At 44.8% G+C, this 13031-nt stretch overlaps 1 long non-coding RNA gene across 1 annotated transcript; it reads left to right on the plus strand.

Moving 5' to 3' along the window:
• Positions 1 to 2980: 2980 nt before the first annotated feature.
• Positions 2981 to 4058, plus strand: LOC129049662 (uncharacterized). The gene is made up of 2 exons (XR_008512910.1): positions 2981 to 3283; positions 3829 to 4058. It is a non-coding gene; the product is annotated as an uncharacterized LOC129049662 (long non-coding RNA).
• Positions 4059 to 13031: the final 8973 nt, after the last annotated feature.

Genomic DNA, 13031 nt, shown 5'->3' on the forward strand with positions numbered 1-13031 from the left:
CATCTGGCTAATTTTTTGTTTGTTTGTTTCTGAGATGGGGTCTCACTCTGTCACCCAGGCTGGAGTGCAATGGCTTGACCATGGCTCATTGCAGCCTCAGCCTCCGGGCTCAAGCAATCCTCCCACTTCAGCCTCCCAAGTAGTTGGGACTGCAGGCATGCACCAGCACACTGGGATAATTTTTATATTTTTGGTAGAGATGGGGTTTTGTCATGTTACATATATATATATATATATACACATATATATATGTGTATATATATATATACACATATATATATGTGTATATATATATATATATATATTTTTTTTTTTTTTTGGTAGAGAGGGAGTCTTACTTTGTTGCCCAGACTGGTCTCAAACTCCTGGCTTCAAGCAATCCTCCCACCTTGGCCTTCCAAAGTGCTGGGATTACAGTCCCACCTTGCCCAGCCTGAAACCATCTTGAGGTTTCAGAAAAAAAGAGGGCGTGGAGCAAGACCAGATAGGTTATGGGAAGGAGAGAAGAGGGGGCTTGGCTTACAAAGGTTGTCTTGTTATGTAGATGACATCTCACAGGTAGCAGCCCTCAGAGAGAAGAGATGGTGAATGTTCTTTTCAGATGTTTAAAGATGTCAGACTCTCAGTTCATCTTTCCCAGATTGGACAATGGAAGGCCTCAGAGAAAGCCTGGTTGCATCCGTGTGGATTTTCTCTACAGGTGCAAATCTCCCCAACAAAGGGTAGCTTTGCAACTCTTCCTGTATTTCCAGACCTTCTGAATAGCCATGTTGTACTATGTCAAGGAAATCTATTTTGGGGTGAAATATTTTAGTTTCCTTCAGTAATTTTGGGGGTGATATTGAGTTGTAGGAGGGAGAGATTAAGATTATTATTTTTCCTACATAAACTACTGTCATTGGGTACCATTTTTCTATTGCCTCTACCACACAGAGAAGAACATATCAAGCACTCTAGTAGGCACTGCAGTGCTTACAACTGAGAAAATAAATAACTGGAAATATAAAAATTGTTACCTAGGGACGGGCGGGTGGCTCATGCCTGTAATCCCAGCACTTTGAGAGGCCAAGGCGGGCGGATCACTTGAGATCAGGAGTTTGAGGCCAGTCTGGCCAACATGGTGAAACGCTGTCTCTACTAAAGATGCAAAAATTAGCTGGGCGTGGAGGTGCGTGCTTGTAATCCCAGCTACTCGGGAGACTGAGGCAGGAGAATCACTTGAACCCAGGAGACGAAGTTTGCAGTGAGCCGAGGTCACGCCACTGCACTCCAGCCTGAGCAACAGAACAAGACTCTGTCTCAAAAAATAAAACAAATTAAAATACAATAGTAAATAAATAAAAATTGTTACCTATTTATTTTGGAGGAAACATATCTTGCCTAAACTCTAGCTTTCATTCAAAATGAATGGTATATCAGAATGTCAGCCAAATTACAGCTAAGATTCGTTTTCCCTATGAGTCTCTGTTTTATTATGATTACAGCCTACAGCGCCACTCAATTGTTAATGGTAACTGAAAAAATATATATATAATCCTCTGCTTCCCAGGTTCACGCCATCCTCCCACCTCAGCCTCCCAAGTAGCTGGGATTACAAGCATGCACCACCACGACCGCCTAATTTTTGTACTTGTGTTAGAGGCAGGGTTTCACCATGTTGGCCAGCTGGTCTCAAACTCCTGACCACGTTGGCCAGCTGGTCTCGAACTCCTGACCTCAAATAATCTGCCCGCCTCAGCCCTGCAAAGTGCCGAGATTACAGGCATGAGCCACTGCGCCTGGCCACTGAAAATATTTTAAAAATAATTTTGAAATGTAAAAATGATCTATAAATGATCGATTATGTGAAGCTAATTGCTTCTTTGCTTTTATATACATTCAAAAAAAGAAGCCAGTGTCAGTGTGGATTGGACTCATGAACTTCCCCCCCACCCCCTTTTTCTCCTCCTTTTCACCAAAAAATTAGTCGTTAGACTGATAACCGACAACAGAATGATGCCAAGTTGGGCAACTGCTGTCAAGCAACTCTCAATCTTCTTTCTCTTTTTTTGTTTGAGATGAAATTTTGCTCTTGTCACCCAGGCTGGAGTGCAATGGCACGATCTCGGCTCACAGCAACCTCTGCCTCCTGGTTTCAAGGGATTCTCCTGCCTCAGCCTCCTGAGTAGCTGGGACTACAGGTGTGTGACACCATACCTGGCTAATTTTTGTATTTTTAATAGAGACGGGGTTTCACCGTGTTGGCCAGGCTGGTCTCAAACGCCTGATCTCAGGTGATCTGCCCACTTGGCCTCCTAAAGAGCTGGGATTACAGGCCTGAGCCACTGCACCTGGCCTCAATTTTCTTTAATAAAAGATTAATTGGTGTCAGGTTGCTTAGGGAGAGGGGAGCAAAAACTCAGTCTTCAGCAATTGTGGGCTGTTCCTGGTGAATTAGTACCTCCTCCTGGCAATACTTTATCCAGCAGTGTTGCTGACAAACAGAAGTTGCTGGGGTGGGTGGAAGAGAAGGAGTAAACGGGGTCAGTTTTAGTGGCTTTATGTACCTGCTGTGGATAAATTAGTTCAGTGGATTTTTCATTTCCTTTTTCCACAAAGTGAGAAATAGTAGAGAGAATTAAGCTAAAAGACCGTTTGTATATACAAAGTCACTGCATCTTCCCCCTCCACCAACATGATATATTCTCGAGTTTCTATTGTGTTCTAGGCCCTTAGGTGAGTACTGTGTGCTTAGTGTGTGCCTGTCCTCAGCAGGGTAATTCCACTTGGATTAGTCCGTTCTCGCATTGCTATAAAGCAATGCCTGAGACTGGGTAACTTATAAAGAAAAGAGGCTCAATTGGCTCCTGGTTCTGCAGGCTGTGCAGGAAGCATTATACTGGCATCTGCTTCCGGGGAGGCTCCAGGAAGCTTCCAATCATGTTGGAAGGTGAAGGGGGAGCAGGCGCCTAACATGGCCAAAGCAGGAGCAAAAGGACACAGTGGAGATGCCACACACTTTTAAACAACCAGGTCTCAGGAGAACTCACGATCGCCAGGACAGCACCAAGGGGATGGCGCTAAACCATTCATGAGAAACCCACCCCTCCCACGCGATCCATCCAATCACCTCCCACCAGGCCCCACCTCCAACGCTGGGGATTACAATTCGACAGGAGATTTGGGCAGCGTTAGCACATCCAAACCGTATCCCCACTTGTTTCCCACCGAATGGTCTGCCCTTAGCCAGTCCCTCTGACTTTCTCGGTAAGAAAGTGCGAACTGAGGTGCCTGAGTGGCAGAGGTGAGATTGGAAAGCAACGTAGTGGATCCCAGAGTCAACATTCCGTTTTTGCGGGGTGGGGGTTGGAGGAGTTGGGAGGTCTTACTATATTGCCCAGGCTGGTCTCGAATTCCTATAGGCTCAAGAGATCCTCCCGAGTGCGGAGATTACAGGTGTGCGCCACGGCGCCCGGCTCCAAAGTCAACATTCTTAACTTCTGCCTTACACTCTTTCCATGTTCTTACCTTTCATCCACTTTCTCTGGCTCATCATCTTGTCCATTTCCCTTCTCAGGGTCACCACCTCCGTCAGACCTTTCTGGGACAGACCCAAACCGGCAGAGCAGCCGCTCGCCCCAGAGCCGTGGTGTCTTCCTGGTGCATGGGCGCCACCGCGTGGCAAAACAGGGCAACTGTAGGCATCGACTTTCCATCTATTTGGAGCTCATCAGTGCTTTTCTTTAAGGTGACAACAGAGTTGTCCGGCAGGTTTTTCCTTTCTTTTCTTCAAGTAGGGTAACATTAGTTCACATCTGCTCAAAATAACTTATGTTCCTATTCTAACAGACTCATATGGCAGGAACAAGAAGTGCACATGCCAAAAGAAAGGCAGAGGACTGCAGGAGCAAGACGGCTTGCAAGGGGCATGATGACTAACGCAATCCTGGCACCTCTTCTTCCAGCATTATAAAGACACAGTAGAATAATAGTGCATGAGTTATTGTGACAGTAGCACTTTTCAAAAATATATAGCATTGTGGAAACAGACCCTTCCAAATATATGTTCCTCACTGTAATACATGTCTATGTAAGAGTAATATCTAAATCTGATTATGTATCTGCTAGCCCTTACTTGTACATCTGATAGTGTTCCACGATTCCTCTGCAGAAGCTATGGCTGACTTTCCCACCTGGGGTGATTTCAGGACAATATTAAGGTGCTTTGTTCTCCCTGTAAGGAAGCAAGTTAGATAATGTACACAAAACTAAAAGGATATGTTCAGTATAGTTAATAAGTAAATTGGTGATCTGTAAGCCATATTAAGATAAATAGAATAAACAGTATAATGGAACAGACAGCAATGTTCCTCAAAGATAGAAAATCACTCTGCACCCTATAAGCTGACAGCTGTGTCATGTCATGCCTAAGTCAACCACACATTGGTGAGACCCAGTGTGGTCCCATTCTGGCCCCATACGCACTCTGCCCAAGAAAAGGGAGATAAGCCCAGTGCTGCTCAGTGGGCTGACCAGCCAACTGCAGCCATGGGCAGGTGTGCGTGCCCTGTGTCTTCTGGTGCAGGAGGGGATGTGTCGGCTCCGTGTGCGGCCATTTCTTGGGTCCCTCTACTGCCTCTACTGGAACTTCCATGCTGGATCTTACATCCGTGCTACCATGAGGCTGACATAGCTGAGAAAGGGATAGGACATGTAAACCTTGCGTGATCTGGATCCAGACAGTGTGCTCCTTCTGTCCCACTTGGACCCTATCCTAAGCTTGTTAACCTTTTGGACTGTGTGTCTTTCTGCTCCTCGACCCTGGGATGGCTCGCCTTGGTGGTGCTCTGGGAGCTACTTGTGCATCTAGGTAATTTCCTACACAAGTACAGGTAAGGGTTAAGCTGTTTGGGTGTCAGAAATTCTATGTAGGAGGGGCATAGGGAAAACTATTTGGAAAAAGAGGCTGGAAGGCTGATCTTGAAGCTGCATTTTCTTTTTTCTTTTTCTTTTATATTTTTTTAGAGATGGGGAGTTTCACGCTGGTCACCTAGGCTGGAGTGCAGTGGTACGATCTTGGCTCACTGCAGCCTTTGCCCCCTGGAGTTCAAACGATCCTTGTGCCTCAGCCTCACAAGTAGCTGGGATTACAGGCATGCGCCACCATGTCCAGCTAATTTTTTGTAGTTTTTAGTAGAGATGGGGTTTCACCATGTTGGCCAGGCTGGTCTCGAACTCCTGACCTCAAGTGATCTGCCTGCCTCAGCCTCACAAACTGCTGGGATTACAGTCATGAACCACTGTGCCTGGCCCGAACCTGCATTTTCTTAGTGTATTAGTCAGCTCTGGCTGCCCTAACAAAAAGCCACAGACCCAGTGGCTTAAACAAAAGGAATTTATTTTCTTACAGTTATGGAGACTGAAAGCCCAAGGTCAAGGCGCTGGCAGTATTGGGGTCTGGGTTCTGTCTTTGGATTGCAGATGGCTGCCTCCTTGCCATGCCTCATGGCCTCTCCTTAGTGTGTGTGGATGGAGAGAGGAAGAGGAAGCAAGCTCGCTGGTGTCTCTTATAAGGGCACTGATCCCATCATGCAAACTCCACCCTCATAATCTCATTTAGGCTTCATCACCTCCCAAAGGCATCACCTCCAAATACCATCACAATGAGGTAGAGAGAGCTTCACCATAATGACTTTCAGGGGGACATAATTCAGTCCACAGCATTTAGCAAACACATTTTTTATTTAGAGTGATGGAGGTGGGAGGGGGCAGCTCTGAATTAGCCTTCACTGAAATGAAAAACATTTATTCCTGGGAAACGCAACATGCCGACTGAAATCCACACTAACCTGCAGGTGGTAGCAGATCCCTGCCTGAGAGCAGCTTGGGGTTTGGGGTGAGGAGAGAAGGGAGTGGGCAGGGGGTGCTGATCATGGGGGACTCATCAAAGAGGGAGGAAAAGGGAGAGGAGAACACAGTCATCCTTAGGTTGGGAACCAGGGCAAAGACAAACTTCTGCCTAAATCACAACCCCAACTCATGGAGGTCCTGCTAAGCATGTGGCAAATTTTATAAAGAAAAATGTTCTGGGCCTCCCAACTAGAGGTTTAAAAATCTACATTTTCTCCAAGGCTAGTAAAATACATGTTTCTCATCCCAAAAAGACGTGGACATTACTTCCGCCATTGCTTCTACACATCACCTTCCCCATGTCCATCAGAGGCTGTGTACGAAGCACTCACCCTGGACTCCAAGGCTTGCCTGCGACAGAGCTCGCTCCATCTGCAGAGTCCGTTAAACAGATTTTGCTGTAAATTCAAGTTGATCCACAGCAGTTATAAATCCAGCACTCCAGGCCGGGCACAGTAGCTCACACCTGTAATCCCAGCACTTGGGGAGGCCGAGGTGGGCAGATCACTTGAGGTCAGGAGTTCGAGACCAGCCTGGCCAACTTGGTGAAACCAGTCTCTACTAATAATACAAAAATTAGCCAGGTATGGTGGTACATGCCTATAATCCCAGCTACTTGGGAGGCTGAGGCACGAGAATTGCTTGAACCTGGGAGGCAGAGGTTGCAGTGAGCCGAGATCACGCCACTGCACTCCAGCCTGGGCGACAGAGTGAAACTATTTCTCAGTAATAATAATAATAATAATAATAATAATAATAATAATAATAATATAAAAAAACAAATTCAGCACTACTCAGTTCAGTCATCAGCCCAGAAAGAGTCCAGGACAACAGAAAGCTAGAACAAAGGGAGCAGTACTGAACCCCTTCCAAGCCCTGGAAAAATTGCACGCACAGACCAGGGCACCAGGTGATACTTGGTACACAGGTAGGTGACTCCTATTTATCGGATGGGAGGCTGACTGCTCTGTGCTCATTGGCTTCCTGGTGGCATCTCTGATTTACCAGCCAGGCTGCGCATGGTGGCTCACACCTGTAATCCCAGCACTTTGGGAGGCCGAGGTGGGTGGATCACCTGAAGTCAGGAGTTCGAGACCAGCCTGGCCAACATGGCGAAACCCCGTCTCTACTAAAAATACAAAAATTAGCCAGGTGTGTAATCCCAGCTACTTGGGAGGCTGAGGCAGGAGAATCGCTTGAACCCAGGAGGCAGAGGTTGCAGTGAGCAGAGATCACATCAGTGCACTCCAGCCTGGGTGACAGAGTGAGACTGCCTCAAAAAAAAAAAAAAAAAAAAAAAAAGCCAGGCATGGTGGCAGGCACATGTAGTCCCAGCTACTCGGGAGGCTGAGGCAGGAGGATTGCTTGAACTCGGGAGGCAGAGGTTGCAGTGAGCCAAGATCATGCCACAGCACTCCAGCCTGGGTGACAGAGCGAGACCCTGTCTCAAATTAAAAAAAAATAAATAAATAAACAAGTGAATAGGGCCCAGTTTGAAAGTAGAGATGGGGTCATTTATATGGATGCAACTACTGGCCATTGATTGTATGCCAAGCACTGTGCTTGCTTTCCATATTTCTCTCTAGTTTTGTTTTTTTTTTTTTTTTTTTTTTTAAGGCAAGGTCTTGGTCTGTCGCCCGGTATGGAGTGCAGTAACACAAATGCGACTCGCTACAGCCTTGACCTCCCGAACTCAATTGATCTCCCACCTCAGTCTCCCATAGCTGGGACTACAGGCTCACACTACTATGCTCAGCTAATTTTTAAAATTAATTATTATTTCTTACATTAATTATTATTTTTTTAATTAATTATTATTTGTAGAGATGGGGTCTCTCTGTGTTGCACCTGGCCAAGAGATCATTCTAACTGAAACACGCCAGTCACAAAAAGACAAATACTGTATGATTCTGTTCATGTGAGATGCCTAGAATAGTCAGATTTATAGAGACAAAAAGTAGCATGGTGGTTGTCAGGGGTTGGGGATAGGAGAAATGGGGAGTTATGGTTTATTAGGTACAGAGTTTCAGTTTGGAAAGATAAAAAAGCCTTATAGATGAATAGTGGTGATGGTTGCACAACAATGAGAATGTGTTTAATGATACTGAATTAATAAGATAAAAATGGTTAAAATGAGGCCAGGCATGGTGGCTTACACCTGTAATCTCAGCACTTTGGGAGGTCAATGCAGGAGGATCACTTGAGTCTAGAGGTTCAAGACCAGCCTGGGCAATGTGACCAAAACCTGTCTCTACAAAAAGTACAAAAATTAGCAAGGTGTGGTTGCACATGTCTGTAGTCTCAGCTACTCGGGGAGGCTGAGATGGGAGGATGACCTGAGCCTGGGGAGGTCGAGGCTGCAGGACAACAAACTGAGACCCTGCCTCAATAATAAATTTTATGTTATGTATATTTTACCATAATTCTTTCTTTTTTTATTTTTAGTCTTGCTCTGTCGCCCGGCTGGAGTGCAGTGACATGATCTCGGCTCACCACAAACTCCACCTCTCGGGTTCAAGCAATTCACCTACTTCAGACTCCTGAGTAGCTGAGATTACAGGCGTGCACAGCCATGCCCAGCTAACTTCTGTATTTTTAGTAGAGATGGAGTTTCACCATGTTGGCCAGACTGGTCTTGAACTCCTGACCTCAAGTGATCCTCCTTGCCTCGGCCTCCCAAAGTACTGGGATTACAGATGTGAGCCACTGTGCCCAGCACCCCTCCTTTTTATTTTGAGACAGAGTCTCGCTGTGTCTCCCAGGCTGAAGTGCAGTGGCAGAACACAGGTCACTGCAGCCTCAACCTCCTGGGCTCAAGCAATCCTCCTACCTCAGTCTCCCATGTAGCTGGGACTACAGGTATGCACCACCACACCCAGCTAATTTTTTGATTTTTTTTTTTTTTTTTTTTGTAGAGTCTAGGTCTCACTTTGTTGCCCAGGCTGGTCTCAAACTCCTGGGTTCAGTTGAGCTTCCTGCCTCAGCCTCCCAAAATGCTGAGATTACAGGCCTGAGCCACTGCACCTGGCCCACAATATATATTTTTTAAAGTTTAAAATAAGTAACTTTGTCTTAGATAGCACCTGCTGAAAAGTTTCTGGCCAACACAGCTTTTCCTGGCTCCAAAGCTCCTATCTGTTCTTTGTCACCACAATACCCCAGTCCTTAAAGGCAATGTCTGTCCTAGGCCCCACTCATAGAAGCAGAGGGTGGACAGGGCTGTACCTGTCATTTCCTCTTCTTCACCCGAGCATCCCCAGCCTCTTGCTCATAGTCCGTTGCTGTAGGTGTTTTGACAATGGGGCCGGCCTCAAATGGCAATTCGACTCCATATAAAATATAATTATGTTTTTTAAATTTTAGGTTAAGCTTTGAATCATTGCAAAATAATCAAGAAAAGGCAGTGGTGGCACAAAATGATGATATAGTTATGAAATTGTCATCTGAAATCTGTCTAGAATATATTGAAATCCATATTAATTTGGAAAGATGTAGAGAAAGGATGTGGTTTTGACATGTAATCTGGAGATGAGGCATAACTTTGGAAGGAGCTATTGAGGGGTACAAAATATTGAACTAGCATAAGAATTTGCTTTGAATGATCTTTCATCTTCCTAAAGACGTCGGGAAGTTTCTCAAGGGAAGTTAGGGTGGTTTGCTATAGGCTAGCAACCTGACCTCGATCCATGCCATAATTCACATGGCTTCTCCATCTGCTCAGGGAGGTGTAGATGCCACAGATGATTCTGGAGTAATCTCTGTATGTTTAGATCCTATTGGGGTGAGTTGGGGAGTCAGTCTGAAGTGAGATGCAATAATATGTCAACCAATAACAAGGGAGGATTCTGGAAAAGAGGTCTGGAATGTTTTAAAAAAAAAAAAAAAAGTTAAGCCTACATCCATACAGAGAAACAAGAAGATAGATGCTTGGGTGAGATAACTAACAATCTAGCCTGGGCACAGTGGCTCACACCTGTAATCCCAGCACTTTGGGAGACCGAGGCTGGTGGATCACTTGAGCCCAGAAGGTCAAGACCAGCCTGGGCCACATGGCAAACCCTGTCTCTACAAAAAGTACAAAAATTAGCCGGGTGTGGTGGTGCATGCCTGTAGTCCCAGCTACTCAGGAGGCTGAGGCGGGAGGATGGCTTTAGTCCAGGAAGTCGAGGCTGCAGTGAGCCATGATGACACCACTGCACTCCAGCCTGGGTGACAGAGCAATACCTTGTCAAAACAAAACAAAACGACAATATCAAAAAACAACCTAGAGGTGATGGTCAAAGTGTATGAAGTTTTAATTATGCAAGACAAATAAATTCTGGAGATCTCTATACACATAGTGCCTATAGCTAACAATTCTGTATTGTATACTTAAAATTCTCTAAGAGGGTAGGTCTCATATTAAATACTCTTACCACACATACACACAAATAATAATTATAATAGGAGTGGAAGGAAACTTTGAGAGGTGACAAATACATTTATGGCCTTGATGGTGATAGTTTCATGGGTGTATACTTATCCCCAAGCTCATTGGCTTGTATACGTTAAATATGCACTGCTTTTTACATGTCAGTCATACGACAATAAAGTGGTTTAAACATTTTGTTTTTAAAAAGAACAATTTGGAAATAGACATGGAATTTGAAAACAAATGCATGAATACAAATTTGCAGGCCATTAATGAGAATTGAGTAAACTAGCTCTCTGAGGGGAAACAGCTGAAATTCTCCTAGTAAGCATGTTATCCACACCCAGTAATGTTGTATGTTATGTTTTACTCTCTTGTGTGTGTGTTATATTTTACAATAAAGAGAAGAAAAAGTGCACTGTCTGAGCATAAGATGGGGGGGGAGGACGTGTCCATCATTGCTTCATGTCGTCGTCCCTGCTGTGTGTGATCTTCACCAGGTTGCAGTTCGTTTAGGAGCTGAAGACAAAGGCTGGTTGCTGTTTTAATGTTCTGCCTTCTCTGAAGTTGCAGGATGGTTATGTTAATGCTGTAGTTTGAAAATGGAAGCCTGAGATGTCAGCAAAATTCCTGGCTCCCACCCGCCCTTCTGGGGATGCACAGGAGGAATATCCCACAAGGATCTCCATCCTGCACATTCCAGGGCAGGTTTGGGCAACATCAAACAAGAGAACCAGCCGAGCTCACACTTGTCTGGACCCAGTGAAAGCTCTTGCCCGACTTTATAGCAAACAAGAGTGCTTAGAATAATTGCTCCTAATTTTGTTTGTTTATTTATAAGTAGAAAGGCATGAGTCTTTCTATCCTGGGTAAAAGCCAAATCAAGCAATTTGATTCATTATTCATGGTGCCACTGACCAACTTGAAATTAAGAAATAAGAACTGGGTGAAAGCCAGGCACAGTGGCTCATGCCTGTGCCTTTAAAATCCCAGCACTTTAGGAGGCCAAGGTGAGCAGATTGCCTGAGTTTAGGAGTTCGAGACCAGCCTGGGCAACATGGTGAGACCCCAGCTCTCCTAAAAAAATTAGCCAGTTGTGGTGGCACGTGCCTGTAGTCCCAGCTATTTGGGAGGCTGAGGAAAGAGAATCATTTGAACCCAGGAGGCAGAGGTTGCAGTGAGCCGGGATCACGACACTGCACTCCAGCCTGAATGACAGAGGAAGACTCTGCCTCAAAAAAATAAATAAATAAATAAAATAAAATAAAATATAAGAAGAAGGAACTGCATGAAGACAACAGCTTTCTGTAAAATTCAGTTCAAACCTATAAATCTGAACTATTCGAACTTTCTTGTTCTTCCTGTGTGCCTAGTCCCATGCATCAGAGTATTTGTTGAATAAAATGATGAATATTCAGCAGCACGTTTTTATACCACCACGCTCTTGGATGGGGTTGTTTGTTCACTGATGCCAGCACTGGTTGCTTTAGCAGACCTCCATTCAATTTTCTGTCTATAATGAGTCCATTATATTTGCTTTGAAAGCCACTTTAAAATAAGTGCGCCAAAGTGAAAACACACTTGGCAAGGCAATACATTTTATAATTTCCTGCAGCAAAACTATTATCGTGACTTGTGATTAGGTTAGTATAATCGCAGAGAAATAGATGCAGGATAGCAATCCTTCCTGATGTTAGATACTTTTCAGTGACATGGAGCAAAAAATACAGTTACTGTTAATGAGTTTCTCCAAGGGAGATAGGTGTAGGAACATGCACGGATAATACTGTAAACCTCTACTTCTCTACCCACTGTCAGCAAGCTCACTATTTTTTAATTGGACTTCTTTACTCAAGAATATCTTATACTGTGATTTTTTTTTTTTTTTTTTTTTTGAGACAGGGTCTTATTCTACAACCCAGGCTCGAGTGTGGTGGCATGATCATAGCTCACAGAAGCCTCAAACTCCTGTGTTCAAGCCATCCTCCAGCCTCAGCCTCCCAAGTAGCTACACCTACAGGTGTGTGCCACCATGCCTGGCTAATTTTTAAAATTTTTATTTATCTTTAGTGGAGATGAGGTCTCACTCTGTTTCCCAGGCTGGTCTCGAACTCCTAGGCTCAAGCAATCTTCCCACCTCAGCCTCCCAAAGTGCTAGGATTAAAGGTGTGAGCCACCACTCCCAGCCTAAACTTAAGTCTAAGCACAATCAAGAGCATTACATTTGGTTGAGCACAGTGGCTCACGCCTGTAATCCCAGTACTTTGGGAGGCCGAGGTGGGCGGATCACGAGGTCAGGAGTTTGAGACCAGCCTGGCCAACATGGTGAAACCCCGTCTCTACTAAAAATACAAAAAAATTGGCAGGAAATGGTGGCGTGCACCTGTAATCCCAATTACCCAGGAGGCTGAGGCAGGAGAATTGCTTGAACCCGGGAGGCGGAGGTTGCAGTGAGCTGAAATGGCACCACTGCACTCCAGCCTGGGTGACAGAGCAAGACTGTGTCTCTGCAAAAAAAAAAAGCATCACACTTTTTAGGTAATTTAAGACCTAAAATGAAAGCAGCATATATATCTAGAGATTTACTTTATTTCCATTCCCATGGTCTCTTTTCTTTATCTTACTGTTGCCTAAAAATGCTAAAATTGTATCGTGTATGTTAGAACATTATTTGGAAGCCAAGTGACAGTGTTGTACATCGTGAAACCGGAGGTGAGCAACCTCCTGGTGA

Source organism: Pongo abelii, chromosome 14 (genome assembly GCF_028885655.2).
Source record: "Pongo abelii isolate AG06213 chromosome 14, NHGRI_mPonAbe1-v2.0_pri, whole genome shotgun sequence".
In the NCBI taxonomy this organism is placed as follows: domain Eukaryota; kingdom Metazoa; phylum Chordata; class Mammalia; order Primates; family Hominidae; genus Pongo; species Pongo abelii.